Consider the following 16,550-nt stretch of genomic DNA (forward strand, 5'->3'; position numbering starts at 1 on the left):
TTCTGATTGAATAACGCATTTTTATCCTCACAATTTTGTATAAATGCAATTAAGTTTAAGTGATTATGTTTTAAGTAGATATTTCACGTATTTGTTAGTTTTGTAGAGTTTTTGGACAAGAGAGCATTGGAGTGCATAAGCACAATTTGGAAGAAGTTTCAATGACAATTTGGAAGCATAATTTGGAAGAATAACACTTGGGAGAATTGTCGAATGAAGCTTGCAAGGCAAGGAAGCTGAAATTGCTTCAGTTCGCGCCGCGAACCTTGCGACATCAGCAAGCGTTTTGTTTGGGCCAAGTGTTCTGTTTTCAACCCAACCTTAGTGTGATAGTTTTGTATCATTTTTAGAGTGCTTTTCAGTCTTAGATGAAAATGAACATTTTAGGAAAGGTTGAACTCCTTAAGAAAATAAAATGGAAAAAATAGATTATTCACACATTGTAGAAGAAAAACAAAGTTTATTTTGCTATTGCATTTTGCTGTCCAAAATGATGATGAGGAGCTAAACCCCATTTTGTCAAGATTGGAGGTAGTAGCTATTCCTATTTATTTATGTACTCCATTTGACTCTTGTATATGACAAAAGGTTATTGATGTATTGAATAATATTTTTGCCCTATTTTGAATATTTAGATTTGAGTAGTTGTTGAGAAAGATTATTCAAGTCTTGACTTAAAATGTACTTTCAAGTAGTGAATGAGTTGTAGAAATAGATTCATACACTACTCTTCTTTTACATCAAACATTAAAGATTGCTATATTGATAGTTAGGTAGAGAAATCATTTAACCATTAATATAGTGATTATCACAATATCATTTAGAGATAAATGATATTGAGAGGATACTTGAATATCATCAATAATTTTGAGTCTACATAGTTGTCATAAGGAAACATAGGAAATTTGAATAGTGAACTCCAATCTTTCCAAGCCTTTTACATTTGATTAAAACTATTTTATTGTTTTAGTGACATTTTACTCAAAAGATAACTTTTCAAACAAAACAACTTGGTTACATTTTAAACTTATAACAATTTGGATTATAGAACGGCGGTAATAACAACCAATCTTTGTGGATACGATATTAAAATATTTGCCAAAAATATACTTTTCAACACATGCATAAATCATCGCATTAATACATCATATCACGCGTAGCATATCCATGAATGTGGAGCATTACGCCATACAAACTCTAAACATGTATACATAACATGCATAACATAACATAGGTTGAGACTCAGGACTCGACGTGAGAGTCTAGATCAATCCCCAGCTAAATTGGTGATAGATCTTTGTCCAAGCTTCTCCCTAGCTCTTTTCTCGCTGTACACCCCAGTGGATCGGTCTTAAGGACAATTCCCCAACAAGTATCCTTGGGACTCATTCTCCAAGCAGAAAATAATTAGCAGCACTGTCCATGGTATGCCCTAATGGTATACAATTCCTTCAACATTATCTTGCAGGGATTTCTTAGGACTTTCTCTAGCACTCGCGCTCCTTAGGGAACCTTGCTTGGAAGCATATTCCCCAATAGAAGGTCATCTTAAGTGACACCAATCTTCCCCAGTAAGTAACATCTTCATTAATCCTTTTCAATAAAGGACTTTTCAAGCAAACTCACTCACCGTGAGTTGTCAAAGAAATCTATCCAGTAGTCGGTCATCCTGAACAATCGTTATCAACTATTGAGCGGGTCTTCACCTCTCACATCTCCAGTTTATTAAGCTATCCCATAAAAGGGATGCGTTCCATCAAATACACCATGGTTTTATCAAAGGGTTACATCGGGGTTTTTCAAGGGTTTCATCAAAGAGTTTTTACTAGGAGTTCCATTAGGGGTTTCATCAAAAGTATACAGGATTTCCATTAATGGGTTCTATCAAGGGATTTTATCAAAGGATTTTTATCAAAAGGGTTAAATCAAGGGGTTTTCATCAGAGCATTATCCACCAAGGATTCACCAGGGTTTTACCAAGAAGTTTCAGCAAAGTGTTATTATGAAAGGGTTTCATCAGAGATTTATCAGAGGGTTTCACCAGAATTTTCTATCAAAAGGTTCCGCCAGAATTTTATCAAGGGGTTTTAACAAAAGGGTTTTGTCAAGGGATTTTATCAAAAAGGGTTTATCAGGAATGTCATCGAAAGATTCCATCAAGGGGTTCTGCCAAAATCTTACTAAGGGGTTTCATCCAGATTGATCGAGGTATTAGTAGAGTACTACCTAATTCATATAAAATGATCAGATGATCATGGGAATCGTATGCAAGTTTCACTCAGAAGGATTCAAATTGATCAAAAAGGGTTTCATTAAGAGGTTTCATCAAATGTTCCATTAAGGGTTTCATTAGGGATTTTATCAGATTTTTATCAAAAGGGTTTCATCAGAGTTTTATCAAAGGGTTTCACAAAGGACTTTATCAGGGGTTTCATCAAAGGATTCTATCAAAAGGGGTTATATAATGAGTTTCATCAAGAGGTTCCATCAATGGGTTTCACCAGATTTCTATCAAGGGGTTCCATCAAGAATTTGTCAAAGTGTTTCATTAGGGTTTTATCATCAGGGATTCCATCAAAATTTGTATCAGGGGTTTCATCAAGAGTTTTGCCAAGTATTTTATTAGGAGTTTTATCAGGGGTTCTACTAAGGTTTGTAAAGGCAAAGAGTCAGACAACATACGATATCGCAAGTTTCGATGATGACAAATGACCACCATGCACGTCTACAAACAAATGCAACACATTACTTATCATATCCTTTCCTACTTACCTAAATCTGTTATAATTCTTAAAAACATATGTGGACAAAGTGCAATCATGACGAAATGCATGAAAATCACAAAACACAATTTTTTGTAGATTTGAAGCCTTTGAGTCGACCATAAGGGTCGGCACATAGCTCACGGGTCAGCGCATAACTCAGACAAATTTGAGTTTGGTCAGCGCATGCTCGCTTGAGTCGACCACAGGTCGGCGCATGGCATAGTGATGCTAGCCACGGGTCAGCGCATGAAACCCTTGAGTCGACCCCAGGTCGGCGCATGGCATAGTGATGCTATCCACGGGTCAGCGCATGAAACCTTTGAGTCGGCCATAGGGGTCGGCGCATTTCCCACGGGTCAGCACACGCCGATCTATGGTCGACCGCTCGTGCGAAAACTCAGTTTTCTGAGTACTTTCTACTGTTTGAAAAGCTGTTATTTTTGGCTGGTTTGCTAGTTACTATAAATAGAAGTCAAAACACTTTTATCAACTAACATTTTGCATTTTTGAATTCAAGTGTTCAAGGAAACAAGAAAGAGTGAAATAGGTGTCCAAGATTCATCATCCTCATCTTCAACATCTCACAACACATCAACTACACACAACCATTTTTGATGTGCTTCGTGATCGGTTAAAGGTGATAAGGTTCGAAGCTGTGATTGGAGAATCCGGTTCGGGTTGAAGCTTGTGGCAGGTTCTTTCTTGAATAAAACCGTTAGGGTTTTGTCCTCCAATACCGGTTTGTGTTTGGGGTTTTTTTTGGACGAATTGCTTCATCAATATTCAGCTGAGTGAAGGTGATTGAGAAGAGGAAGTCTTCATCAGTCTAGTAGCGGATTCGGTGATATTGAAGAGAAGGATTCGGGTTCGATTCGTTGTGTTTGAGATCAGCCGGGCCGAGGGTTTGAAGAACGGAAGATTCTTCAGCAAATGTGCTGGAATCGGAGGTCTAGCAACAACGATCGAAGGTCTTGATTCATCTTGAATCAAGGAGCAAGGATAGGAAGCATCATTCAACACATTGGAAGTTCTGTTGTTTACTTGCTTTGCAATCCTTGTATAAACGGTTAAATTTCACAGGTGATATCTAATTAATCATCTCAATTCTAATTTTAGAATTGAGGGCAGACGTACCCCGAAGCGAGGACGGCGGGGGAACTGCCTCATCAAATCTCTGTCTTCTTTAATTTTCTGCATAAGTGTTTTTCAGCTTAAAAATTAAGTTATTTTAGTTTAAGCAATTTTACCAAACATTGATATAAGTTGAGTAAGAGATTAAAACTCCTGTTTGAGTAACAAAGTACAATAGTATATTGTACTAGGTCAATCTGAATTACTTACTCAACTCAAATATCACTTGGAGTGTTTTTGCACACCAAGTGTTTGTTAATTTGCATAAACCAAAGTTGTCTTAAGTGTGCATCTAGTTTAATTTGATATTTTGGATCATTGGAACTAGGCTTGCTAGTAAGTGAAACATATCATTGATTGTGCAATTGGTGTAGTGATTTGTATTTCACTTTATCTCTAATCCATTAGCTTAACGCATATCCGGTTTTCCAATAACGGTTCGTTTTAGACTAAAATTTTCCTCGGCCGCTTCCGCACTTAAAACAAATTTTCAAAACCAATCTTTAAATTGGTAGCGCCGACTCAAGTTTTTAATTGGGATCTATTCAACCCCCCCCCCCCCTTCTAGATCCGTGCCATAGTCTAACAAGTGGTATCAGGAGCTCCGGTTCACTCCGTGCTTCAAAATATAACTTTGATAGAAAATGGCTAACGAACCTAAAGGGGCTTATAATAGAGCTCCCGTTTTCAATGGTGAAAATTATAGTTATTGGAAAGGCTGTATGCGGGTGCACATAAATTCCATAGATAGAAAAATATGGAATGTTATTCTCAATGGTCCAATTCAAATAACCATGACCAATGAGAACAACAAATTGGTGCCTAAGCCCGAAGCACAATGGACCGATGATGATGAAAAGAAATACAATTATGATTGGAAAGCCAAAAATATCCTAATCTCCTCATTAGGTGTAGATGAATACTATCGTGTATCCCATTGTCCTACTGCTAAGGCTATGTGGGATTCACTACAAATTGCCCATGAGGGGACGAATGATGTTAAATTGGCTAGAATCAATACACTAACACAAGAGTTTGATCTCTTTTTCATGGAGCAAGGGGAAATCATTGCTGACATGCAAAAGAGATTCACTCATCTCATCAATCGATTGCATTCACTTGGTAGGCCTGTTTCCAATGATATTGCTACTAATAAAATCTTAAGATGTCTTAACAGGGAATGGCAGCCGAAAGTGACCGCCATCAAAGAGGCAAATGATCTTACCACATTGGACTTGACAACATTGTTTGGTAAACTACAAGAGCACGAACAAGTTCTCTTGAGCCTGGAACAACACGAAAAGAAAGATAATAAGGACAAAGCAAAGGTGAGTGAAAAGAAATCAATAGCTCTAAAGACTTCCTCCTCAAAGTCTCAAGCAAAAGAGCAAAGTGATTATTCATCGAGCGACGAAGAAGAAGAGGACAAGAGTGAAGATATGGGGTTGTTCGTTAAACGCTACAACCGTTACGTGAGAAAGAACGGCATCCAACATTCCGAGAAGAACTTGGTAAACTTCCGGAAGCAATCTAGGTACTCTAAAAATGATGACTCAAAAGGAAAAATAACTAGAGGGTCGTGCTATAAGTGTGGAAAGCCGGGTCACTACAAACCGGACTGTCCGATGAACAAGAAGACAAAAGAAAAAGAATCATACAAATCACACAAGAAACCATCAAAGCCAAGGAGAGCATACATAGCTTGGGAAACCGATAGCGACTCCTCCGATGATGAAAGCTCTAGTGATGAAGATGAAAACACAAACCTATGTCTCTCTGCTCATCAAAAGAACAAAAAGAAACAGGTACGACATGCTAAATATGAAAAATCCTCTAGTATGTCTCATCATGAATTGCAAACTGCTTTTGATACTTTACACTATGAAGCGAAAGAGGCCTTTAAAAGGCTTGCCTCAAATAAGAAATTTTTTTCACATTTGGAACATAAAATTCAACAATCCGAAAGGAAACTTGAGGCACTTAAAGCTTCTATAGTGGAAAGCACAAAAACAAGTTATGAGGACCTTAGAAGTAGAATGATGAACTTTGGGTGTGATACGTGTTACATTTGGCAAGGTGAAGTAAGAAACCTAAAGTCCAAACTTGACAAGGCTCTTGAGCCCAAGATTACTTTTGCTATCGACAAATCAAACTTTCGAAAAAGTATGGTTAATCCATATCAAAAATATAAATATGTTATAAAGGATGGAGATAGCAAAAGCAATCTAAATGTAAATTTCTCTTGTCTCTATTGTTGCAAGAAAGGCCACTCCATTGCTAAATGTAGATTTAGGAGATTTTTAGTTCCTAAAGGCATTTATCAATGGATGCCCAAATGCAACCATTTCGTTCCTCACCACTCAGGACCCAATAAGCAATTGGGTACCTTCTCTTGTTAATTATCTTGTCACAGGTACAATGCCTCGAGACTACCGAGAGAAGATGGGTTCTCGACAGTGGATGCTCAAGGCACATGTCAGGTGACATATCTCTCTTCATTGACTTTGTGGCTAAGAAGAAGGGATATGTAACTTATGGTGACAACAACCGTGGAGCAATACTTGGTAAAGGTAGTGTAGGTAACCCCTCTTCCACTACTATTTCTGATGTATTGCTTGTCGAAGGTCTTAAACACAATCTACTTAGCATCAGTCAATTATGTGACAAAGGATACAATGTATCGTTTTCAAAAGATTGTTGCAAAATTGTACATAATGATGATAAGAAGAGTATGTTTAATGGCCTGCGTGTGAACAATGTCTATATGCTTGACTTAAATGAAGTATCGTTAACAAGTGACAAATGCCTTGTAACAATGAGTGAAGATTCATGGTTATGGCATAGGCGTTTAGCACATGTTAACTTTGACTTACTAAACAAAGTAGTCTCAAAAGATCTAGTCCTAGGTCTCCCCAAAATTAAATTCACCAAGGATCACCTTTGTGATGCTTGTCAAAAGGGGAAGCAAACTAGGATCTCATTTAAATCCAAAAATATCGTTTCAACAACGAGACCTCTCGAGCTTCTTCATATGGATTTATTTGGGCCATCTAGGATTAAAAGTCTAGGAGGAAACTATTACGGTTTCGTAATAGTGGACGACTTTTCTCGATTTTGTTGGACTATCTTCTTAGTAAGTAAGAGCGATACGTTCGCCGCCTTTGAAAGATTTGTTAAGCTTTCCCAAAATAAACTAAATACAAACATTGTTGCAATTAGAAGCGATCATGGGGGTGAGTTTGAAAATCACTTATTTGAAGAATATTGCGGTAATCATGGTATTGATCATAACTTCTCCGCTCCACGTACTCCTCAACAAAATGGGGTTGTGGAGCGTAAAAATTGAATTTTGGAAGAATTGGGAAGAACAATGATCAATGAAAGTGGCTTACCGAAATATTTTTGGGCCGACGCCATTAGTACGGCTTGTTATGTTCTGAATAGGGTGCTCATTCGCCCCATTCTAAACAAAACACCGTATGAACTTTTAAAAGGGCGAAAGCCAAATGTTTCTCACTTACATGTCTTTGGCTGCAAATGTTTTGTATTGAACAATGGAAAGGAAAACTTAGGGAAATTCGATTCCAAGGCCGACGAAGGTATCTTCCTCGGATACTCTCAATCTAGCAAAGCATATAGAATATACAACAAACGATTACTTGCTGTAGAAGAGTCTGTACATGTCACTTTTGATGAATCCAATCCGAGAAACGTCGGAAAGGGTAGTGTTTTTCATGGTGCAGGTACATCTACCGAAGACATACTCAAAGGTGGCGAGCCGGGGATTGATCAACCCGACATAGTCAAAATTGAGGAGGACAAAGATGTACACCATGAGGAAACCGAGGTAGTTCGTCCGCCTTCAAACGATGATCTCCCTCAAGCTTGGAAGTCTTCCAAAGACCATCCAATCGACAACATTCTCGGAGATATCTCAAAGGGTGTAACAACTCGATCTAAGCTAAGTAATTTCTGTTATCACTTCGCTTTCGTTTCGCAGATGGAACCTAAAAACCCTAAAGAAGCCCTACTCGATGAACACTGGTTTTTATCAATGCAGGAGGAACTTAATCAGTTCACCAGAAATGAGGTTTGGGACCTTGTCCCTCCTCCGCGAGATCATCGAGTAATCGGCACCCGATGGGTGTTTAGGAACAAGCTGGACGAAAACGGGGTAATAACCCGTAATAAGGCGCGTTTAGTCGCGCAGGGGTATAACCAAGAGGAAGGCATCGACTATGAGGAAACTTATGCGTCGGTTGCCCGACTCGAGGCTATACGCCTTCTCCTTGCTTTCGCTTGTGCGAAAGACTTTAAGCTATTTCAAATGGATGTCAAGAGTGCGTTCCTTAACGGTCACATAAATGAAGAGGTTTATGTCGCACAACCTCCGGGTTTCGAATCCCATGAGTATCCTGATCATGTTTATAAACTAAAAAGGGCTTTGTATGGTCTCAAACAAGCTCCTAGAGCTTGGTATGAGAGACTAAGCAAATTCTTACTCGATCAAGGCTACTCAAGAGGAAAGGTTGACACAACCCTCTTCATTAAACGTCAAGGAAAGCACTTGATATTAGTGCAAATTTATGTAGATGATATCATTTTTGGGTCTACTAACATGAATCTTGTAAGAGAATTTTCAGACCTTATGCAGGGCGAATTCGAGATGAGTATGATGGGGGAGCTCACATACTTTCTCGGTTTGCAAATTAAACAGCTCAAAGAAGGAACTTTCGTGAGCCAGACAAAGTACTGTTTGGACCTTATCAAGAGGTTTGACATGGCAAAAGCTAAAGCCATAGACACCCCTATGCCTACTTGTACAAACTTGGACAAAGATGAAGACGGTAAGGAAGTAGATGTAAAACGGTATAGAGGTATGATTGGTTCACTCCTTTATCTTACTGCTTCTCGTCCCGATATTATGTTTAGCGTATGCATGTGCGCAAGATATCAATCATGTCCCAAGGAATCCCATTTAAAAGCCGTCAAACGAATACTTCGATACCTATCCGGTACTCCGAAGTATGGACTATGGTATTCCAAAGGTAATGATTGTTCATTGGTAGGTTTCTCTGATTCCGATTTTGCCGGTTGCAAATCGGATAGGAAAAGCACCAGTGGAACTTGTCACTTATTTTCAAACTCTTTGGTCAGTTGGCATAGCAAGAAACAGGTTTCAGTTGCGTTGTCAACCGCCGAAGCGGAATACGTTGCCGTCGGTAGCTGTTGTGCTCAAATCCTATGGATTAAGCAACAACTATTGGACTTTAACCTCAAACTTGAACGTATTCCCATTTTTTGTGACAATGCAAGTGCCATTAACCTTACCAAGAACCTTGTGCTGCATTCACGCACTAAACACATCGAAATTCGACACCACTTTCTTCGGGATCATGTAGAGAAAGGTGACATTGTTTTTGAACATGTTAATACTGAAAATCAACTAGCGGATATTTTCACAAAGCCGCTAGCCACTGAACCTTTCTTTCATATCCGCCGAGAACTTGGCATTCTCGATATTTCGGAACGGGCACTATAATCTGTTGTTTTACCTTATTCCATATAAGACTTTAATCTTGTACTTCTAACAAATCAATATTGTTGCAAGCACAAGTTTACCGTTCACCAAGTCACTCCGGCATCGAGGTGATATTGTTCCTCTCTTTCTCTCTCTGCAAAGCCTCATGATTAAAATAGTTATACCTCATAATGATGTTGTTTATATATACATGATATCTCTCTTTGGATGTTTATTGTTGTATGTAGTGTTATTTATGCATCAAACTTGTCAACGCATGTGCAAAACTATGAAAAAAATGAAATTCTGACTGTATGAGTCGACCGCAACAGGGCTATGGTCGACGCACGCTTAATAATTTCTGTATTTTCTCAAAAATCAAACAGTATGCGTCGACGCATACAGAGCTATGGTCGACGCATCGCTCGAAAATTTTGTTTTTCTGCAGAAAAATTTAAATCGTTTCATGTATCTCCATTCAAAAATCATCATTAAGTGTGCATTTACATTCCATCACCTTTCAAACTACCCACTACCTTGTAACCTGCATCTACCTAGTGGCTATTGTTCCTTGATCTTCCATCTTCCCAAAACCCTAACCTTTCCTCTATAAATAGGGAAAAACCTCTCTCTAGCAGAATCACTCTCAAAACCCTTCACAAACCTTCACTCTATTCCCAAACACTTAGTTTCAAACCTGCTCAAATGGCTTCCACATCACGCAGACCTTCCGACAAGAGATCCCGAGAATCATCCGCCGCATCTCTACCCATTTCTGCTGTATCGCTTGTTCCACAAGCTCGCGTCGACTCCTTCAACAACGATATCAGCAAGAGAGGAGTTGTTCGACAACATGCGTTCTACAAGCTTACCGCAGAACGCATGCACCTCGCAGAAATCATGGCTCTGCTACAACACCAAGGCTTTGTCATCTTTTTGGAATGCAACACCAAATACAGCGAAGACTTAGTCCGCGTGTTCTATGCCGGAATTCATGATAAGTTTCGCGGACACAAGTTCTACTCCAGGATCGGAACGACAAAGGTATCACTTAAGTCGAACGTTTGGAACAAATATTTTGATGTGTCATTGGTTGATTCTGAAACTCCTCTAGCTGAGATAACCGACTCTCACCAAATAGAAGGTTACGAGTTTAGGAGTGCGTTGAACGACATGCTGAAACGACCATATCCTGATCATATTGTGAACAGTGACTCGTTCCCACGAACTGTCACTGCCGGCAAACTGAAAACAGGAGAAAGGATTCTTCAGTGGATTGTTTCACGCATTCTGCGACCAAAGAAGGGTGGTCTCTCCAGAGTTGAACAGGCTGAAGTTCATCTCATCTACATTCTGAAGAATAAGCTGAAAATCAACTGGCCCTACTACATTGCCAGTAGGATGTTCAGTCTACGTGATTCCGGACGAGGAACGGCCCTAGCCTACGGATCCTTCATTCAAGAGGTCCTTACTCCAGCCAACGTTAATCATCCGTCTTTCCCGTACACTTCCATCTCATCTGACAAAGAGTTCAGCCCAAAAACTCTGTCCATGATGGGATATTTTTGGTGTGATGAGCGAAGGATGTACAAGTTCGTTCATAGAGGGAATTTTCCTCCGTCTGCTGCATCAGATGATGACAGTGACGAAAGTGAAGAAGAAGAAGATGAAGAGGAAAATGACGAAGAGGAAGTCGGACAAGCCTTTGATCACCATGGTGGAGGTAATAGTCCCCCACGTGTTGATACTCACGACTACTCCGACTCCGCTTGGGTTCAGCAGTCACATTCAACGGAAGAAGATGTTCCCGTCTGGGGTGGCTGGGGTGAATGGCAACATACGGGCTGGTCAACTCAACGTCAATTCTACCAGCCGTATCACCAGAATGATGAAGAATCTCCTCCGTCTCCTCCACAGCATGCAAACTCTTCCGAGTTGTTGGATATGATGCGAAACATGCAGCTAGCTCAACAATCCTTCATGCAAACCCAGGATGACCGCTATGCTCATATTAGCAGTCAAATTCAAGCCCAAAATGAGCGGCTCAACACCCTATCTACAAGCTTAAATGAACGGTATGCAGACTTGGATCGGTCGGTCGACGGGAGCCTCAATCATCTGAGCGGTGTTGCTGAATACCTATCAACTCTGACTGACCCCAGCAGAAACCCAGGCATCTGCTACCATCCAGGACACCGTCATTAGGACATAGACCTTCATATGCACATTGCATGTTGCTTGTTGTTTTGAATGTATTCATGTTTGTTTTCGTTGTTTTGCCTGTTTGTGCAACAGTAATTTTAATGTGTTTCTTCCTTTAATTAATGACTATTGCTCAGAAATGATATAAGTGTGATATTATTATCTGTCTGTGCTATTTCCTGTGAATTTTCGTTATTATGTTGAATAATCCTTCTGTACTCTGTGTCTCTTTTTGATGTTGTCAAAGGGGGAGAAAGTGTACAAAAGCAGGCAGCCAAAACGTTCACCACAACTAACAGACTAACAGTCATTTTGTTTTGGCCTTTGGTTACAAAAGAAAGGGGGAGTGTGCATAATGTGTCAACACTGCATGTTGTTTATCTCGTTGGTTTTTGCACAGGTTGTCATCATAAAAAAGGGGGAGTATGTAAAGGCCAAGAGTCAGACAACATACGATATCGCAAGTTTCGATGATGACAAATGACCACCATGCACGTCTACAAACAAATGCAACACATTACTTATCATATCATTTCCTACTTACCTAAATCTGTTATAATTCTTAAAAACATATGTGGACAAAGTGCAATCATGACGAAATGCATGAAAATCACAAAACACAATTTTTTTGTAGATTTGAAGACTTTGAGTCGACCATAAGGGTCGGCGCATAGCTCACGGGTCAGCGCATAACTCAGACAAATTTGAGTTTGGTCAGCGCATGCTCGCTTGAGTCGACCACAGGTCGGCGCATGGCATAGTGATGCTAGCCACGGGTCAGCGCATGAAACCCTTGAGTCGACCCCAGGTCGGCGCATGGCATAGTGATGCTATCCACGGGTCAGCACATGAAACCTTTGAGTCGGCCATAGGGGTCGGCGCATTTCCCACGGGTCAGCGCACGCCGACCTATGGTCGACCGCTCGTGCGAAAACTCAGTTTTCTGAGTACTTTCTACTGTTTGAAAAGCTGTTATTTTTGGTTGGTTTGCTAGTTACTATAAATAGAAGTCAAAACACTTTTATCAACTAACATTTTGCATTTTTGAATTCAAGTGTTCAAGGAAACAAGAAAGAGTGAAATAGGTGTCCAAGATTCATCATCCTCATCTTCAACATCTCACAACACATCAACTACACACAACCATTTTTGATGTGCTTCGTGATCGGTTAAAGGTGATAAGGTTCGAAGCTGTGATTGGAGAATCCGGTTCGGGTTGAAGCTTGTGGCAGGTTCTTTCTTGAATAAAACCGTTAGGATTTTGTTCTCCAATACCGGTTTGTGTTTGGGGTTTTTTTGGATGAATTGCTTCATCAATATTCAGCTGAGCAAAGGTGATTGAGAAGAGGAAGTCTTCATCAGTCTAGTAGCGGATTCGGTGATATTGAAGAGAAGGATTCGGGTTCGATTCGTTGTGTTTGAGATCAGCCGGGCCGAGGGTTTGAAGAACGGAAGATTCTTCAGCAAATGTGCTGGAATCGGAGGTCTAGCAACAACGATCGAAGGTCTTGATTCATCTTGAATCAAGGAGCAAGGATAGGAAGCATCATTCAACACATTGGAAGTTCTGTTGTTTACTTTCTTTGCAATCCTTGTATAAACGGTTAAATTTCACAGGTGATATCTAATTAATCATCTCAATTCTAATTTTAGAATTGAGGGCAGACGTACCCCGAAGCGAGGACGGCGGGGGAACTACCTCATCAAATCTCTGTCTTCTTTAATTTTCTGCATAAGTGTTTTTCAGCTTAAAAATTAAGTGATTTTAGTTTAAGCAATTTTACCAAACATTGATATAAGTTGAGTAAGAGATTAAAACTCCTGTTTGAGTAACAAAGTACAATAGTATATTGTACTAGGTCAATCTGAATTACTTACTCAACTCAAATATCACTTGGAGTGTTTTTGCACACCAAGTGTTTGTTAATTTGCATAAACCAAAGTTGTCTTAAGTGTGCATCTAGTTTAATTTGGTATTTTGGATCATTGGAACTAGGCTTGCTAGTAAGTGAAACATATCATTGATTGTGCAATTGGTGTAGTGATTTGTATTTCACTTTATCTCTAATCCATTAGCTTAACGCATATCCGGTTTTCCAATAACGGTTCGTTTTAGACTAAAATTTTCATTGGCCGCTTCCGCACTTAAAACAAATTTTCAAAACCAATCTTTAAATTGGTAACGCCGACTCAAGTTTTTAATTGGGATCTATTCAACCCCCCCTTCTAGATCCGTGCCATAGTCTAACAAGGTTTATCAAACAACGACCGAAAATTTCGGTAACATGATCGGATGATCATAAGAATTATATACAAATTTCACCTAGATGGGCTGAAATTAATCGCCAGGGTATTATTGGGGTTCCATCAAAGGTTGGTATGGATTCCAATAGAGCATCAAGAATTGTTCAATCCTTGCGCATTCCCAGAATCCATTAATTACATGGTCAAAATTAGGGCCCCTCTCTATATTTAATCATCTTCCACCATGAGAAGATGAAGGCTCACTGTCATCATCCTCCCAATATGAAGCTGATTAAATAGGGACAACTGTCGTACCCCAAATTTTGACCACCTTTTCATTTTCATTTCCATTTAACACAAACATAGTCAAATATTCAATCTCAGGACCTACAAAGTCAAGGGGGGGCGTTTTGACTTCTTAGTTCCTCTTATGAGTTGATTTTAGTTTAGAGGTATTATTTAGAACTTTTGAAATAACATAATTTGTAGGATTATACTAAAAAGTGGTTTATTACTATGAAAATTATTTTTTAGAAAAAAAAATAGATATGATTAGTAATTATAATAGTATATCTCATTAGATTATATTATTTCAAAATATAAGTATTATATTAGGGTGCTAATTATTTAATAAAATTATAGATTAATAGTTTAGGAGGTTTAAAAAAAGGCTAAAAGTTTAGTTTTATTTTTTATGAAAATATTTTAGTATTTAAATCATTTATTTTTTATTTAAGTAGTTGAAAATGCCATTTTATTTTGAATAAGTGTAACTGTCTGATGGAGGATAAGACATCCATTCTCAAGTTACTCACTTTTATGTATATCTCATTTTACGTTTTATGTTTTACTTTTACTAAATATTATTTTATAATTAAAAATTTGGATATTTTATTATTTTATTTTTTAATAAATATTATAATATTCATTTTTTTATATTTTTAATAAAAAAATCAAAATCAAAATATTCTCTTATTATTATTACTAATAGTTTATTTTATTATTTAAAATAAATTATTTAATTTTTACGCAAATGCACAAAGCCATGAATCCATCCAGATTCATTGAGTTGGGCTTTAAGAAAAAAGAGAAAATCCGATCAAATTAAACATTTCTAAAAATAGATAATCTCATTCAATATTTGACCTAATTCTTCATCTATAAATAATACACATATTCACACTTTCCAATCATCCATATTCTTACAAAATCACTATTCCTAAAGTTGTTACCATCTCCGCAATCTAAATCCCAGTAGGACAATCCCTGCAACCAAAAATCTTGTAGAAACTAAAAGTTATTTTTTTAATTTGTTCGAGTCATGTTTTGCAATAATTAAAAAAAAATCAAACCAAACTAATATCCTTTAAAATTCAAACAATTTCATTGTTTTTTTTTAAACTTACAATAATCTAATCTTTTTTGTAATTATATCTAAATAAATAGTTACTTTTTCAATCATATTTCATTAGCAAAACAAAAATTACTTTACATCATCAGTACATCAGTAGCACTTCTATTTGTTTATCTTTTAGAAAATCAAACTATCAAAATATAGTGAAATTACTAAAATCTAAGTCGAATTGGTATCTCCCGAAACCAATCCGAATCTAAAACCCCATCCTGCAAATTCAAAACGGTATCCTGTAAAGAAAAAAATCAATTCAAAACATTGTAAAAACTCAATACAACCAAGTTAAAAATCAAAATATGTCTAAATCTAAAATCAAAACAAATCCCTGTAACAACCACTCCAAACCAAGCCAAAAACCAAATCGAAACAAAGTCGCATCAAAAAATCAAATGGATAGAAACAAAGATGAAATCAGAACAACATCACAACCCGGCCCATTTGCAATCAATACCTAATTGAGCCAAGCATCAAAACAGTAATATAACCGAATCCGAAACGTGTTGAGGATTGAAACCGACTTACATCTGAACCACACAAGGTCCGATGAACCGCACCTTTATGGAATACCGTTAATGCGTGAAACCACGGGCTCTGTTGCCGTCAATCGCGTCCGATCATCCCTCGGACTCCCTTTTCGTTTTGCCGGCATCGTCACACGCACCTCGACCTGCCGAGCCGCCACACCGCTGGTAACATCGTTCATCATCATTGTCGCATGCGTTTTCTTTTTTTCTTGCCGTGATATATGAGGTGTTGGAGTTAATTTGTTTAAGAAAGAGATGATTTTGTTATGAGAAAAATGGTGAAAGCATTCATGAGAGATGAGGAAAACGTTGTTTTGGACCTGAAAACATTAATCCACCCTTTTGTTCTATTTACTTACATTTTTTAAAAAAGAAAGAAGGATATATAATAAGAAATAGAAAATATGACGTCAGGAGGCCATTGACTTGTTTTTCGTTTTTCTTTTTTCTTTATTTACTTTTGTTTCATTAATTATTAACATAAATCGTGATTAGAATTTATTTAAGTTAAGTAGAATTTTTTTAATCCCATTATATTTATTCATTTGGTTCAATTTCAAAATGTCACTTATTTATAAAAATTTAGGAAAGAAACAAATATTATAATTAAAAATATAATTTTAATTAATCAACACATTTAATAATTAACTTAATAAAAGGATCGATAAAATAATTAAATAATTATTGGAAGAATTTTGATAAATATAAGATTAAAATAACAAATATAGTTTGTGGATTTAATTAAATTA

At 37.7% G+C, this 16,550-nt stretch overlaps 1 long non-coding RNA gene across 1 annotated transcript; it reads right to left on the bottom strand.

The window, feature by feature from the left end:
• Positions 1 to 15,291: 15,291 nt before the first annotated feature.
• LOC127074368 (uncharacterized) lies at positions 15,292 to 16,161 on the bottom strand. Its single transcript, XR_007785992.1, has 2 exons — positions 15,800 to 16,161; positions 15,292 to 15,507 (listed from the first exon to the last, which is right to left on the bottom strand). It is a non-coding gene; the product is annotated as an uncharacterized LOC127074368 (long non-coding RNA).
• Between the last annotated feature and the right edge of the window lie 389 nt (positions 16,162 to 16,550).

The sequence above is a fragment of the Lathyrus oleraceus genome, chromosome 4, assembly GCF_024323335.1.
Source record: "Lathyrus oleraceus cultivar Zhongwan6 chromosome 4, CAAS_Psat_ZW6_1.0, whole genome shotgun sequence".
Taxonomy (NCBI): domain Eukaryota; kingdom Viridiplantae; phylum Streptophyta; class Magnoliopsida; order Fabales; family Fabaceae; genus Lathyrus; species Lathyrus oleraceus.